Here is a 15,308-nt window from a genome sequence, read left to right as displayed (position 1 = left end):
ATCAGTAAAGTTAAATCTAGAGACCAGGGCTTCCCTGGTGGCGCAGTGGTTGAGAATCCGCCTGCCGATGCAGGAGACACGGGTTCGTGCCCTGGTCCGGGAAGATCCCACATGCCGCGGAGCAACTAAGCCTGTGAGCCATGGCCGCTAGGCCTGTGCGTCCGGAGCCTGTGCTCCACAACGGGAGAGGCCACAACAGTGAGAGGCCCGCATACCGCAAAAAAAAAAAAAAAAAAAAAAAAAAAAAAAAAAAAAAAAAAAAAAAATCTAGAGACCAATGCTGACCCAAAACAAATAGATTGTCAGTTATTTTCCAGCAAAACTGGGTTCATGTGGGATCAGCAAAGAATTCTATTTCAGGGTCCTGCAATCATGGTGAGACACATGCAAGTCCTTGCAAGTCAAGGGAAGAAGTCTTTCCATAGAGAGGAAAAGGAAGTTGGGAGAGCTGTAGTAAACAAAGAGGCCATGGGTTTTCATTGGCTAAGTCCTTGCCAGGAAAGAGGAGACTGTGCTTCCAGTTGAGCTCTGCTCTTGCCATGTGAGAGCTCCCCTTCTGGTCATTCCCCTCTATTTGGCTGAGATATCTATTCATTAATTTTCTACACCCATGTGTTATATGCCGGCAAGGAGCTCTGAATAGTAGGTTTTAAAGTTTGGCTTATCATCTATTTAAAAAAGAAAGACAAAGAGAGAGGGGAAATGGAAGGAGGGGAGAAAGAAGGAGGGAGGAAAGGAGAGAGGGAGAAAGGAAGAAGGAAAGAAAAGAAAGCACACTTTATTGCCTGTGTAACATAAAATTGTTCCACGCACTGAGCATTTCGCATTCTAAAGGGCATGATCTTATTTTCAAGACTTCTCAGTACTGTTTCTAACCCCTCCCTGACTCTAAACTCTCTGTGCTCCAGTTTTTCCACCTATAAAACTATACATGCACGCACACACACACACACGCAATACACGTCAACATTATTATAAGGATCAGCTGTGACAAGCCATTAAAAGGGGGACCTCTTTCCTTCCTTTTGTTTTCCTTTTTGATGTGTGCATTTTAAGACTATCCAAACTGAAATATATCTGTGCACTGTTTCAGTAACAGGGGTCTGATTACAGAATTACACTGAATTAGGAAAAACAGATTTTTGGGCTTTTTTTTTTTTTTTTTTTTTTTTTTTTTTTTGCGGTACGCGGGCCTCTCACTGTTGTGGCCTCTCCCGTTGCGGAGCACAGGCTCAGTAGTTGTGGCTCACGGGCCCAGCCGCTTTGCGGCACGTGGGATCCTCCCGGACCGGGGCACGAACCCGCGTCCCCTGCATCGGCAGGCGGACTCTCAACCACTGCGCCACCAGGGAAGCCCCGGAAAAACAGATTTTGACACTGCTCTGCCCAAGACCATTGTCCTCCTGATGCATGTCTCCCAGACCAGCAAGAGTTCTCTACATCAGGGGCCAACTGGATGAATGCCGAGTACTCTACAGCGTAATCCTGCCCCAGCTTTTCTGTTTTAAATAGGACCTACAAGTGTCTGTGAATTAACAATTATTATTCAGAGGGCCTAAGAATAGTTTCTGTTTTTATAATAGGTAAATCAAATTCCACATCAGAAACTTAGCTAGGTTGGTTGTTTTCAAAGTATGATGATTAATAAGGGGCTACACATGTTATGATCTGAATTCCTTGAGTAAATGGTAGTAGCTTTGGATAAGGCAACAATATCCATTATCTTGAAAACTTTTCTGTTACTAATCTGTTCAATATTAGTTGGTCTGTCCGTATTGACTTCAGCATTCTGTAGTTAATTTAACCTGAAAACAGAGTAACATTTGCAGTTACAAAAATAATAATTTAGCTAACATTCTGTGTGCTTGCTAAGTGCTAGGCGCTGCCCTAAGTAATTCACATGAATTAACTCATTTATTCTCACAACCACCTGTTACACCTTCTTACAGGCAATAAAACTGAGGTTTAGAGCAATTAAGTAACTGTCCCAAAGCCTTACTTCTGTATGTGGCTTTCTGGAATTAATTCAGCATTAAAAATATAAAGCTGTTACCTCTGTATATTTTTTTGTTAAGAAAACAGTTACCATTCTGATTCTTAACCAAAATTAAAGATAATAGTTTTGTTCACATATTGTTTATAAAGTCATAGTAGTGGATTAATCCTTTTAGAGCCTCTCCTATCGCTCAGTTTACACAATTGTGTTTAAATATGTAGATAATCAAATCCACCATATTGGGAGGGGGCCTCTAGGGCATCAGAACCTTTATATGAAATGAACTAGTAAGTTAAAGTTGGTGAAGAGATATAAAAAAATTTCAATAGTAATAATAGTGTTGCTCCTGTTCTCTCTTTCCTGGTTTTACCTTATACTTTCTTTGCAAGAAAAAGAGCAGTCTTGTAATATGTAAACTAACTTGACTTTAGAGAAGAGGCCTTTCATTACCCTAGGGAGTTGGTGTTAATATGCATTTAAGGGCTTCCCTGGTGGTACAGTGGATAAGAATCTGCCTGCCAAGCAGGGCACACGGGTTCGATCCCCGGTCCGGGAAGATCCCACTTGCCGCGGAGCAACTAAGTGCGTGTGCCACAACTACTGAGCCTGCGCTCTAGAGCCCGTGAGCCACAACTACTGAAGCCCATGTGCCTAGAGCCCGTGCTCTGCAACAAGAGAAGCCACTGCAGTGAGAAGCCACTCACCGCAAGGAAGAGTAGCCCCCGCTCGCCACAACTAGAGAAAGCCTGCATGCAGCAACAAAGACCCAACACAGCCAAAAATAAATAAATAAAATTATTTAAAAATATGCATTTAATAGTTTACAATGAATTGTGTTTTGAACTCCTGCTTTTATTTTTCCAAACAGGGTATCCAAGGATTGTTTGTCCATATCCACTTTGCCCAGAGGACAAAACCATATACACAGCATTCATTCAATGCAGTGGTCCATTGAAACGGATCTCCCTGTATGGTCATAATACCAAATCTCTCTTACACAGATGGATGTGGTTAGGCTTAGAAACTGAACAGGGGCTGATGATTCCACAGTAAAGATCCCTTGTTTTTCGGGGGTTTCTTGTATTTGAGTCTTACTTTAAGACCAGGATGATTTACTGGTGGAAACAAGACCAGTATTCTGGTTTTCAGTCTCAGTTTTGCCACGGAGAAGGGCTTTGAAAGGCAATGTAACAACCGTCTCTACTGCAATTAACATTAGAGAAACTTTCAGGTGATGCAAAAAGCTCCAGTTCCTGAGTGCTTTCCCCTGCCTTATCTGATTTTATTCTCTTGTCTGTAAAGTAGGAATGCTTCTAATTTACCATAGTGGTGGCCTGAAAATGGTCAAATGGCTGCAAAGTGAAGCTGCTAGTGCTACCATATGTTTTTTATGATGACTGTTGTTGAGATTTCAACGCTGTTTTCAAAGGAAGCTCATGCATACTGGTAATTTTCATAGATCCCTTAAGGGAGCATACTGTGCTTCTAGAAAACTCACCTATGGTCCCTCTAGGGCAGTAGTTCTCAAACTTTTGCATGCATCAACATCACCTGGAGGGCTTATTAAAATACTGATTGCTGGGCAGCATCTCTAGAGTTTTGATTCAGTAGGTCTAGAGTGGGGCCCAGTAATTTGCATGTCTAGCAAGTTCTCAGCTGGCGCTCATGCTATTGGTCCAAGGACACTTTGGAACCACTGATCTAGGAAATGCTAGAGATATATTTGTTGGGGTTATTATGACCATCCAGTGAGGTCCATTTCGAAGGGCCACAGCATTGAATGAATGCCATGAATATGGTTTTGTCCTCTGGGTAAAGTGGATAAGGACAAACAATTCTTGGATACACTCTTTGGAAAAATAAAAGTACTACTTCAAAACATTTGTTGTAAACTATTAAATGCGTATTAATACCAAGTCCCTAGGGTAATGAAAAAGATCATAGAATGTAGGTGGGGTGGAGGTGGCTAATGGAGAGGAATATTTGTAGGTTTAAGACTGTTTTAAATGTCAGTTCTTCAGTATTTTTTAACCAGTCCCAGAAGACCATGCATCTGAAAGGAAAGACAACTGAGAGTGAGGAGATGCAATTCTAACATGAGCTGAGGTAAAGGACGCACTTCTTTCTCTCTCTCTAGTGGGAAATATTCAATAGATCATAAGAATTATAGATTAGTGCTATCATCCAATTTTCAAAAATAATCTGAATCTGTACAATTGTTCCATTTTTCTCAAGCTGAAAAGAGAAAGTTATTTTCTGCTCAATTTTTCTTTGTAAAAATGTTCTTGTATAAAGGTCTGAAAACATGAAAAGTGTTATCCCTACTCTTCTTAATGTATAAGTGCTTCTTAAGGGTATAGTTTCACAAAATTTTCAAGTGGCATCAAATTTCATATTTTTTCATAAACCGCCCTTGTAATAATACCTAGAATCAACATCCCTGAAAAGTTAAAAGCTACTCCTAATATTTTTATATCACTTATTCTCAAAATACCTCTGGGAGGATGCAGGCAAGGTATTATTAAACCCATTCTACAGGCAGGACAACTGAGGTCCAGACTGCTTGCATCACCTAGCAAACTAGTGGGGCACAGTCTGTTATTACACGCTTGTTTTGGAATTTTAACAACCTTCCCTCATTTTAAAGCCACATGTTATGTACTATTAGAATGAAAAGTGTTCTATTTTTGAATCAAAGCTTTGTAAAATGCCAGGTTATTTAATCCTAACTGATCTTGGTGAACTTTTTCTCTTACTATTAGCACATTCTTATTAACTTTTTTCTCTGTTTTAACAAACTTACATATACCATTCTCATTTTTATAATGATATTATTTTGACTTTTCGTCTTACAAAACTAATTGTGACAATTTTAGAAAATATTTAAAATACAAATATTACACATAAAAATAACCTATCATCCTATTACCCAGAGATGTCTACCAATGCCACTTTGTGAACATCCATCCATTTATTTTTCTATAAAATCCTTTAAGACGGAAAAGGATTTTTAATATTTTTATATTAAAAATATATGCTGAAATTCTTTCTATGTTATGAATACTTCTTACGACCTTTCTTCTGATAAATGTTATTGAAGTACAGCAGACATGCAGAAAAGTAAACAAACATCAGTGTACAGTTTGATGAACATTCACAAAGTGAACACCCCCATGTATCAGTCTGAGACCAAGAAAAGAACACTGACCCAACTCCAGAAGCACTCTGTGCCCATCTCCAGTCATGAGGCACTCCCAAAGTTATCCATTAGTGATTTTTGCCTCATTTTAACTAGATATAAATGCCATATAGTATATACTCTTTTGTGTCAGGCTTCCTTTGTTCACCTTTGTGTTTATTAGATGCATTCACACACAAACTCGTCTTAGTGGCTGCACAGTATACTATTTAATGGATTACTATGATTGACTTCAGCATGAAAGCTCTTCTACGGGACATTTACGACTGTGAATTTCTCACTGTCATAAACAATGTTGCTATGAACATCCTTATTGATTTGTTCACATTCTTATACAGTCTGTAGGATAAGTTCCTAGAAATGGAAATGCTGGTTGTAAAGATATCCATGATGTTAAGACTTCTGAAGACCATTACCAGCTTGTCCTTTAGAGTAGTGAAAACATTTTTCCACCAGTAGCATGGGAGAGAGCCTGTTTTCCAATATCTTCTCCATCAGTTCTTGTTACAATTTTCTTTAATCCTTAAAGTTCTGATGGTTTCTGGTCTCAGTGTTTTAGTGCTATTAATAGCAATATTTCTCAATTCAAATCTTGAATTATTTCAGAGAGACAAGGACCAGTTTTTCTTTTTAAAGCTAAGTTACCTTTATATAATATGGTATTTGTATGCACCAGGCGTTTTGTTTAGTGTATTACTCTGCAGTTACTAACGCTTCTTAAATGCTAACAGACATCATGATATAGGATTCCTCGAATGTGTACAGCCTGACCTAGCTAAATATCTCACTTCCCAAAAATGTACTGTTCCAGGGTGTGAAAGGAAATATAAATACTGTGTTCTTTATGTCTGTATTTTAATCACTTTCTATTCCCTTAAGTATAGAGATTTACTAGTCTAAGTAATAATTACTGCCCCATGTTTTCATAACTTGAATGTTTCCTTCCCTAAAGTCTTTTTTTTTTTTTTTTTTTTTTTTTTTTTGGCGGTACGTGGGCCTCTCACTGTTGTGGCCTCTCCCGTTGCGGAGCACAGGCTCCGGACGCGCAGGCGCAGCGGCCACGGCTCACGGGCCCAGCCGCTCCGCGGCACGTGGGATCTTCCCAGACCGGGGCACGAACCCGCGTCCCCTGCATTGGCAGGCGGGCTCCCAACCACTGCGCCACCAGGGAAGCCCCCTAAAGTCTTTTTAAATAACTTTTTTCTTACTCTGAAAATAACATTATTGTGTGAAAATATAGATTAAGTCAGAAGAAAACGAACATCATCTGTATTCCCTATATCCCATTGCTTGTTTGTTTGCTATGTCTCACTGCAGTCTTTCTGTTGCACATTTATAGAATTATTTTTCACAAAAAAAGAATTGTACTGTACATGCTGTTTTGTAACCTGCTTTTCCCTCTTAATATATCATAGACAGTTTTCCATCCAATCATTTCTTGATCCAAATAACATCACTCACGCAATTAGTGTGTTATATACTCACATATATTCTCTTCAAAGTGCTTTGTAATCACCAAACTGTAAAGAAGGTGAAAGTTCCTTCTTCTTGTGGAATTATCTGGCAACAATTGTGTTTGGTGTTGAAAGAGTCTTGGCATCCCTGGGCTCAGGTGAGAAGGTGTTTATTGATGTGATTCTCCGGGCTCTAGCCCATGCCCCACCCCGCACCTCATTTTGCTCCTAGCACCTCTGTCTGACCAAAAGGAAATGCAGCAACCCTCCTCCTTGACTTTCAAGTACATTTCAGTTTCCAGTCATGAATCCTGACTGCGGAGATCTGCAACTTTCTTGGGTCTCTGCTAAACGAGCTACTTTTGGGAAGCAGTCAAACGGCAACATTTGTTTCCCAAAGCGTCACTGTTGTTTTAACTTCATTTATAAGCATGCCATGCTTATCAATTAGGAGTGCTGTCTCCGCTCATAAAATGTCTAAGCTGATGGTACAATGGTTAGTTAACTAAAAAAATAGGCAATTACTGTATAAAACATACGGTTTTAAATTAAATTAGTTAGGATTTGGAGTGGGACCAGTATTTTTCTAATTAAATGTGGGTTTGGGGAGCAGCGAGCTTATTACTGTAGTTCCACAGCAGCATAATTATTTTCAGGAATACTCCTTTCTAGTTAACCTAACAGAAACTAGTGTATATTTTTAGTTGTTTTACTTTGTATACTTGAACAGACAATCCAATGAGAGATACTGACTCCCTGATTTAACTTTTTGCCCAGAAGAAGAGAGGTAACTGCTATAAAACTTGGCTTCAGCCAGGGGAAAAAAAAAAAAAATCTCTCTGAAGATCAACTACGATTTATTTACCAGGCCCAGTCAATGTTCGAGTATCTTAAAGGGTGTTAAGCGTGACAATATGTGTTTGAAAAGTTTGAATACACAAATCATTAGGTCCAGAACTAAACTTGAGATGAAAGGTCACTGCTTTTTTCCACCAAGCCATCTAACCTCTAGTTTAAGCACAAGTATAAAACCATCTGCTTACCAGGAGGCCCAGGAGCTCAAAATCCATCAATGCCATATGTATCAACAGAAGTGTGACTTCTGAGCCTCAAATGTTTTCAATTTTTTTTCTTCATCATTATCTGCCAGAAACTTAGCTGGGATGCTTTCCCTTTCCTTAAAATGCACTGAATTTCAGTTTAATTATTCAAGTCCCTTTCTTATTAAGTAATTACACACATTTTCTCATCTGTGTGTCTATATTTCAGAAGTAACTGCTTCATTTTGTTGAAAATTAACCAAAAAGGGGGAAAAAAGATTTTATTTTCAATTTCCCTCCTTCTTCCATAGGGGAACTAACACATCTTTCAATACGTCACAAGATAAAGATGCTGACTCAGTCTCTTAAATCATCCCTGAAGTCTCCAGCACAGCCCTTAATGAGACAGAGTTTGCTGTACAAGAAGTTGTTTTATTAAGTGAGTGAAAAATCACTTTTCCTCCTCCAAAAGTGCCCTTAGTGAAATAATTTAAGTCTGAAGCCAAACCCTCCTATACTTATCCCAAAACACCAGAAAGGGCAAACAACACAATTTCAAAATGACAAAATGGCTACTTAGTTGGAAATCATACTTTGGAAATCTCACCCAAAATGAGAGGTTAACTGTGGTCAACATATGAAAGTAAAGTGCTCGACAACTGGGAAAAAAAAAAAAAAAAAAAGACAAATCAAGCAGATCTTCACAGAGCAATGAAGAAAAAAAGTGGGAAAACTTCTTATACAGTTCATAATGATTGTGCCTTATTTATGTGGATGGAGGTTTTGTCCAGATAATCTTTTGCATTTGTGGCTTATAAAACAGAAGCATTTTTATATCAATTACCTCATTCAATCCTCAGAACAACCTTAAGAATGAGGCAAAAAATAAATTACCTCCCCCAAATTACAGATATGTGATCTGTAGTTCAGGATTATTAAATGACTTGTCCAAGGTTCTATGTGGTTGGTCGGTGGTACATGACCACTGACTTTGAATGAGTCCTGCCCTACTGCCTTTTTAAATTAACTGACAGAAAATTATTTATAGTATAGAGGTTCTTCCCACGCTATAGTGATTCAGCTGTATCGGTGGAACAAAGGGAGGTTAAGAATTATGGGCATATATATTCTACATAAAATGTTAAATTCAAGTGGTTAATTTCAGCCTGCTCCAACCAAATCTTTCAAAGATGCTTACATTCACACAGTAACCACAGATATTTCAGTTCCTCTCTTGTTTATGGTGACACTGGCTGATTGAAGTTTCACTGATTTTTCTTTTTGCCTGCTGACAGAACAATCCAATGGCAAAACAGCAGGAGGGAAAGGGAAGAAAAGAAAAGATCTGTATATTTTGAAAACTCAAAAAAAAACCTTTGATATTATTGATTGACTATGAAGCAGCATCACCCTGACGACCAAGTAGTCTCCTAACTTGTCTCCCAGTCTCTTCTCTTCCCTGCTTCCCTCAAGCGTATAAATTGGGGGCAGATTATTCCAGCTGTAGTTACCTTGTGCAAACCCTTCCATAAGCTGGCTAAGAAAACATAAACTCTTCACCCTGGTATTCAAGACCTCTGCAAAGTAATAATACCTACTATTTATTAAACACCTATCATAGAACAGACATCTCAAAACGATCTTGGTAAATGTATGATTAGGTTAATTTTAGAAGGGAGAAAACCGAGGCTGAGGGAGGTTAAATAACTTTCCCTAGGTTGGGTATTTATCCAGTGGTGGCACCAGTGTCCCAGCTCAGGCCTGCTTAACTCCAAAGTCCAGCCTGCCGGTCTAGATTTGTTTCTGACCGCTAGGACATACGTAGCCTAAATTAACACTAGCCTGCGGTGCTAGTTTGCAATCATTCCTAGCCCTATCACAGTTCTGTGCTGTTGTGGCAGAGTTTTTCCACCTGGAATGTTCTCCCCAATCCTACTGCCTATACAAATGTTAGTTCTTCAGGATGAATCTCAAACATCACCCCCTCCTTGAAGTCTTTGCTGAATCTTATCTCCAGCGACCTCTCACACGTGAAAAAAAATCTCTCTCTTCTTTGAATGCTTTTAGTTCTTTGCATAATTCTTCTGGCACTTACCTTCTTCTTTTAATGTGGCTCTTTTCCTGTCCTCATGAAAAGTTTGCAAGCTTCTCGAAAACAGGAACTTGGATTTATTCATTACTCATATCTTTATATCCCTAGCAGAGATTCAGTGTAGCAGGGATTCAGAGCTTCCGAATATAGATTTGTGATGTTGAATAAGAAACACTGCCTAGTAGTAGCCCAACCAATGAGAAGCCTCCATACTTTGGACTCCCAGCTTCCACCAATGAACTCTTTTGTTATTACAGCCCTGCCCAGCTACCCCCTCTTCCCTATAAAAGCAAGTTCTGGCTTTGACTAAGATCAGCCATAGTTCAGAAATGTAGGTTGGCGACTTCTCTGGGTATTTCTGAATAAACTTGCTTTTGCTGGTAGGAAAAAAGAAAGGAAAAGAAATACTACCTAGAAATATACCATATGGAAAACACAGTTTCTCAGTCCACCTCAGGCCGGGCCTGGGGCCCTGCGGCTTCCCCGTAGGCTCTCTCACACGCTCTCTCTGCGGACTACGAACCCCTCAGAAGTCCCTGGGCTTGGGGCAACAGGGACTCCTCCGCGGCTGGTTCCCGCCAGGCCTCGCGCGATCGGGCGCGGCGTAGGCGGCGGGGTTGCCCTGGGAGACAGCCAGCGCTGGCGCCGCGCCGAGCGGGCGTGGAGGGGCCTCCCCGGGCTTGGGCCGCGCCATGGCCTGGAGCCAGAGCTGGGACCCCCGGCCGGAGGCCCAGCCGACCCAGTTGCCAGTCCCCATCATGCCTTGGACGTTTTAAAGGGTCCATCAAGAAGACCCTGTCGGTACCTGCTACAGAGGCACCCGGGCCACTTCCTGCAGGAGAAGCTGAGCCTGGAGCACCTCAGCTTGAACCTGTACCAGATCCCTCGCCCAGGTCCCCCGTGACAGAAAGGTAAGAGCTGCTGACGACCAGCCAAGGGGGACTCGCTCCCCTCTTGAGGGCGATTTGAAAGAGTGTCATCCAGGATTGGTGATGTTCGGCCCCTCCCTTGGAATAGTTTGGATCCAAGTATGGCAGGACTCAGAGAAATGTGTTAAAGTGTTGTTTGATCTGTTTCTAGCGAGTGTGCACCCCCAAATCACGCGTTCTAGAAACATAACAGAGGTAATGGAGTCTACATTGTGGCAGTCAATCGAGTCACTGGTTTGTGGGGGGGGGGGGGGGGCGTGAAGCTGGCTTAAAGGTGTCCATTCATGGAAGGTGACCAGTGCTGCCCCTTGTAGGAGGGGACGCGGTGTTCTGTGCAGACTAACCGTATTTCATGGGATGAGACTCCGTAAATGTTAAGGAGGACCTTTGGGGATGTCAGAATGCCTAGGTATTCCTTTATCTATTTGGGGTCGGTTACTTGCGCGCCGCCGTCTCCCTACAGCGTTTGCAATCTGGAAGAAAGTAGGTGAAAGCCTTCTCTGCTGGTTTGCCTGCTTTTCCTTGATGATGTTTATGAGACCAGCCTGTGGGTGGAATAGTTGCGTGGCCCTGATAGTGCTGCTGGGTTACACCTGTTTGCTTCACGTGATGAATCCTAAAAGCAGGTATTGCAAAAGCACTGAAGTTGCGGTTTTCAGACATTTTGAAACCTGTTTTCTACTTGTCATCCAGAGGTCGTGAGTGGACTCGTCTTAACAGTTGCTTCATGTACAGTTCACCTCACCACATAGAGTTGTACTTGCATTTTTACGTGCAGTGCATAGTATTCTACTTCATGTGTATTCAGCCTTGAGTTTCCCAAGAATGGACCGGCTTTGCCACTTACCCCAACTCTTTCTTCCACTAGAGTCTGCTGCTTACCGTTGAATTGGTTATACCATTCTGAAGTTATTACTATTCTAAAAGCATTCCTACACAGTTTACATTTAGGAAATCATGAACACAGATGACTTTCCTGTGGTAGTTAGGCAAAACAAAAGGAAAGGAAACTTTTCTTAATTTAAGCGGGGTTAAAAAGCTTGTGTTTTTGTAAAATTTATTTTATGTAAAAGTATTTTAATAGAGTAATGACTTCCTTAGCCGTAGAAACCTGAAAAACTCAAATTATGGTAACACATTATTCTGACCCTTAAATTAATTTGTATTGCTCTAAATAAGCATATAAGTTTATCAGCAAGTAGATGGCTTAACCTTGGGGGAGTACACAGCACAATGGAAAGAGCCCTTGTCTGAGTGTCAGAAAGCTCTAGCCCCACCCCCAGGCCAGCCCATGCCACCACAGTTAGCCAAGTGACATTGGACATAGTAATTCACCTGAGCTCCGTAAACATTTATGTAGGGTCCACCCCGTGCCAGGTACTGTGTCAAGGTACTGCACTGGTGTAATTCTTACCACAAGTTAGGGATTCGGATGGATATGTTTAAATTCATCGACCTATGAATCTATACTTTTGGTAGAGTTATGAATAGGCTATCTTGAAGGAGGAGGGTTGGATATTCATTAGGTCTTTCTTGCGTTGAATGACTTTGTATGCATTATTCTTTAATGACTTTTCACATTAACCCTGTAAGGTGGGTATCGTTAGTGCCGTTTTACAGATGGAGTTCAATAATTTGCCTTAAGTCACACAGCTAGCAAATGGTATAGTGAGAATTTAAACCTGTCTAATTCCTGAGCCTGTTATATCCTCATGAATCACATGGCTTCAAGCCGAGGAAAGAGCAGTTAATGTTATTGAGCATCTGTTTAACTCAGGCACTGTGCTAGGCCCTCTCATTTGTGTGGTTTTATTTAATCCTTAATGGAAATCAGAGGCAGTAATATTTGAATTTTACAGTTTGACTTCAGAATCATTGGAAGAATAACTTGTTCCTGGACCTAATCTGAGGCTTATGTTTTGTTTTGCTCCTTAAAGGTGAGGGATATGCCCAACCAAAATTATAACGTTAAATAAAGCATCCAGGTAAAAAAAAAAAAAAAAAAAAAAAAAAAAGTTTTTTTCCCTTTTCTCCCTGAAATCTCCTTCTTCTCTGTTCTCCACCTCAGTGAAGGGCACCGCCAGCCACTCTTGAGCCAGCAAATCCCTGGAGGTCATTCTTGACTAGTCCCTTTACTTCACCCTGCATCCAATTGCAAATTCTGCAAGGGCACCTTCTAACCCTCTCTCCAATTCTTCTATGTGGTTTCACCAGCCGTATCACCTGTGCACTCTTAATAAACATGGGCTAACCGAGCGACTCGGAGAAAGTAGGCAATTCGCTCAATGCAGTTCTTTCCTGGGTTTTCCCATCACCTTTTAAATGAGGCCAGTCTTTCTTCAAATTTGTAAAGCAAATTGTAAATAGGTTCCTTAATTTTAATTCCACTTATGACTAGCTCCCCGAGTTTCTTCTCCTTTTACAGTCAAGGTCTTTGTTTCCCTCTCACCACCTTCTTCTTAAACCACTTTATCTGGCTTCTTCCCCCACCATTCAGTTCCCTCTTATATCCTCAGCTGCAAGGATTTTGTTGTGAGCCACCGGGAGGATGGAGTTGCCACTTAACTTTGGTACTTGGGGCGTGGTTGCTTTTGGACGTGTTAAACTGGAGATGCCTGCTCAGTTTAAATTGAACCTGCAAAGTTGGTAGCTTATCAACATACAGAGGCTGTGTAAAACCCAGTCCTGGATAAATGCTCTTCAAGCAGTGGGTCTCAATCCCGGTTGCACGTTAGAATCACCTGGTGAGCTTAAAAATCCCAAAGCCAGGCCCTACTCTAGGCCCATTTTACCAGAATATCCAAGGCGTGACCCAGGCATCAGTATTGTTTCAAAAATTCCCTGGATTATACTTCTCCGGGGATGGAAATAGTCAAAACAAGAGAATGAATTCCTTCCAAACAGTATTTGGCACAGCTAGGACTTGATTTAAATGTAGTTCATCATGATCAGTAGAGAGAATTTTTCACTGAATTTTCTCAGAGAGAGAATTTGTTCCACTGTGAACAATCTTGTCTGAAAACTAGAGTTGGACTTTGATTTTCCAGAATCCTTCCGCCCTATTCTCCCAAATTCCTCACTGCTTAAAAAACCGCAACTGTGGGTTGTTCTGTCCAAGGGGAGAGATAGAACAGAGCAGAGAACACCGATCGTTATTCATTCAACAAACATATTTAAGTGCTGGGACACTGCGTTTGCTTCAGGAGACTGCAAGATAAGATACAGATTCCACTCCAGGGATGCTCACAGTCTAGCCAGGGAAGATAGGCTTGTAAACAAATAGGTATAATCAAGTGAGCTATATGGGGGTGTAAAAGTAGAATGGTCAGTTTTATCGGGGTGGGGGAGGGCAGTTTGGGCTTTACACAGGAGGTGAAGCTTGAGGTGCATTTTGAAAGATAAACTTGTTGATATTTGCAGGCAGATAAGGAGAGACTAGGGAAGATAACCGCAGAAAGAAAGGGGTGTAGTAAGTAAGGGGGGGCTGGTGGGTTTGGGAAACTGCAGATAATTTGGAGTGGAGAGTGTGTTTGAGTGTGCAGGAGGTGAGGGGCAGGGGTGGCAGAGAGCTGATTAGAGAAATATCTAAAGAGGGAGGGGGATGGGCTGTTAAAGGCTTTACACTTTCTCCAGGTGGCTTCTTCCTATAGACAGTGTGTTACAACATGGGTAACAAGAAGCCCCTGAATGGAAGCATAACCAGAATTGCATTTTCCAGCAAACCTTAGAAAGATACCTCATATCTCCTAACTTAACCTATGCAATGTCTAGAAACCAGATGTGGTCAAATGGAATCTAGTCATTGCATTTCTGTTTAGATATGCAGTTTCTAAGGTGGGAAAATGGGATTATCTCCACAAGAACCAAGCTTCAGTTGTTTGTCCCTTTCAGCACATTTCGTCCCTCTCCATTGTCCTGTATTCTTTCTCTCACAGAACAACTACTTGTGCCAGGTGGTCTCTTACCACAAGTTTCGTTGAGACAGTACCCTAGTGACTGCCCCTGGCTCACTGAGTGTACAGGGCCTGGGGGGCTGGACCTGCCTGAGGATCAGGGTGCTGGAAATACAGCCCACTGCCTTCCCCACCCCTCCAGAGCTGCCTAGGGGGCATTGACTCTTTCTGTGCATTTGTGATAAACTCGGTTGCGTCCTAGATCACCACTAACCCTAAAAGGAAAGGAGGTTGGTGAGAAGTTAACAGCGTATTAGTATTCAATCTGCAAGGAAGGAGGGAGGGCAGCAAAAAGGTCTCTTGTTTCTCCACCTGTCACTCAGCCCCTAAGCTTTGCAGGCAGCACTGCAGAGGCAGTAGAAGCTGCTCTGGGCAACGCCTATCCAAGAAGTAAATCACAGGTCATTTTCCAACAAGTAGTCTCATTGTTTACTTCAGAAATCTCCCTGTCATTCTTGGACCCAGACAAGCCTACAACATTCAGCTGCCCTGTGAAAAGGGGGTGCTGGGGGACCTTGCTCTTGAAGGATTATCTCTACCCTGCCTCTGTTTAGAAACATCTGATGTGTAGGTCTCATTCCACTCTACTACCATCTGGAAGGCAGGAAACCTATAGTTTTATCCTCAATCCCACTGCTTGACTTA

At 41.4% G+C, this 15,308-nt stretch overlaps 1 long non-coding RNA gene across 1 annotated transcript in view; it reads right to left on the bottom strand.

Moving 5' to 3' along the window:
* Window positions 1-9,895, bottom strand: part of LOC131757202 (uncharacterized) — a 185,701-nt gene extending 175,806 nt beyond the window's left edge. The window contains exon 1 of the long non-coding RNA XR_010840600.1: window positions 9,785-9,895. This is a non-coding gene — a long non-coding RNA (uncharacterized lncRNA). The remainder of the gene's footprint in view (window positions 1-9,784) is intronic.
* Window positions 9,896-15,308: the final 5,413 nt, after the last annotated feature.

Source organism: Kogia breviceps, chromosome 5, assembly GCF_026419965.1.
Source record: "Kogia breviceps isolate mKogBre1 chromosome 5, mKogBre1 haplotype 1, whole genome shotgun sequence".
Lineage (NCBI taxonomy): Eukaryota > Metazoa > Chordata > Mammalia > Artiodactyla > Physeteridae > Kogia > Kogia breviceps.
This window is presented reverse-complemented; position numbering and strand designations above follow the sequence as displayed.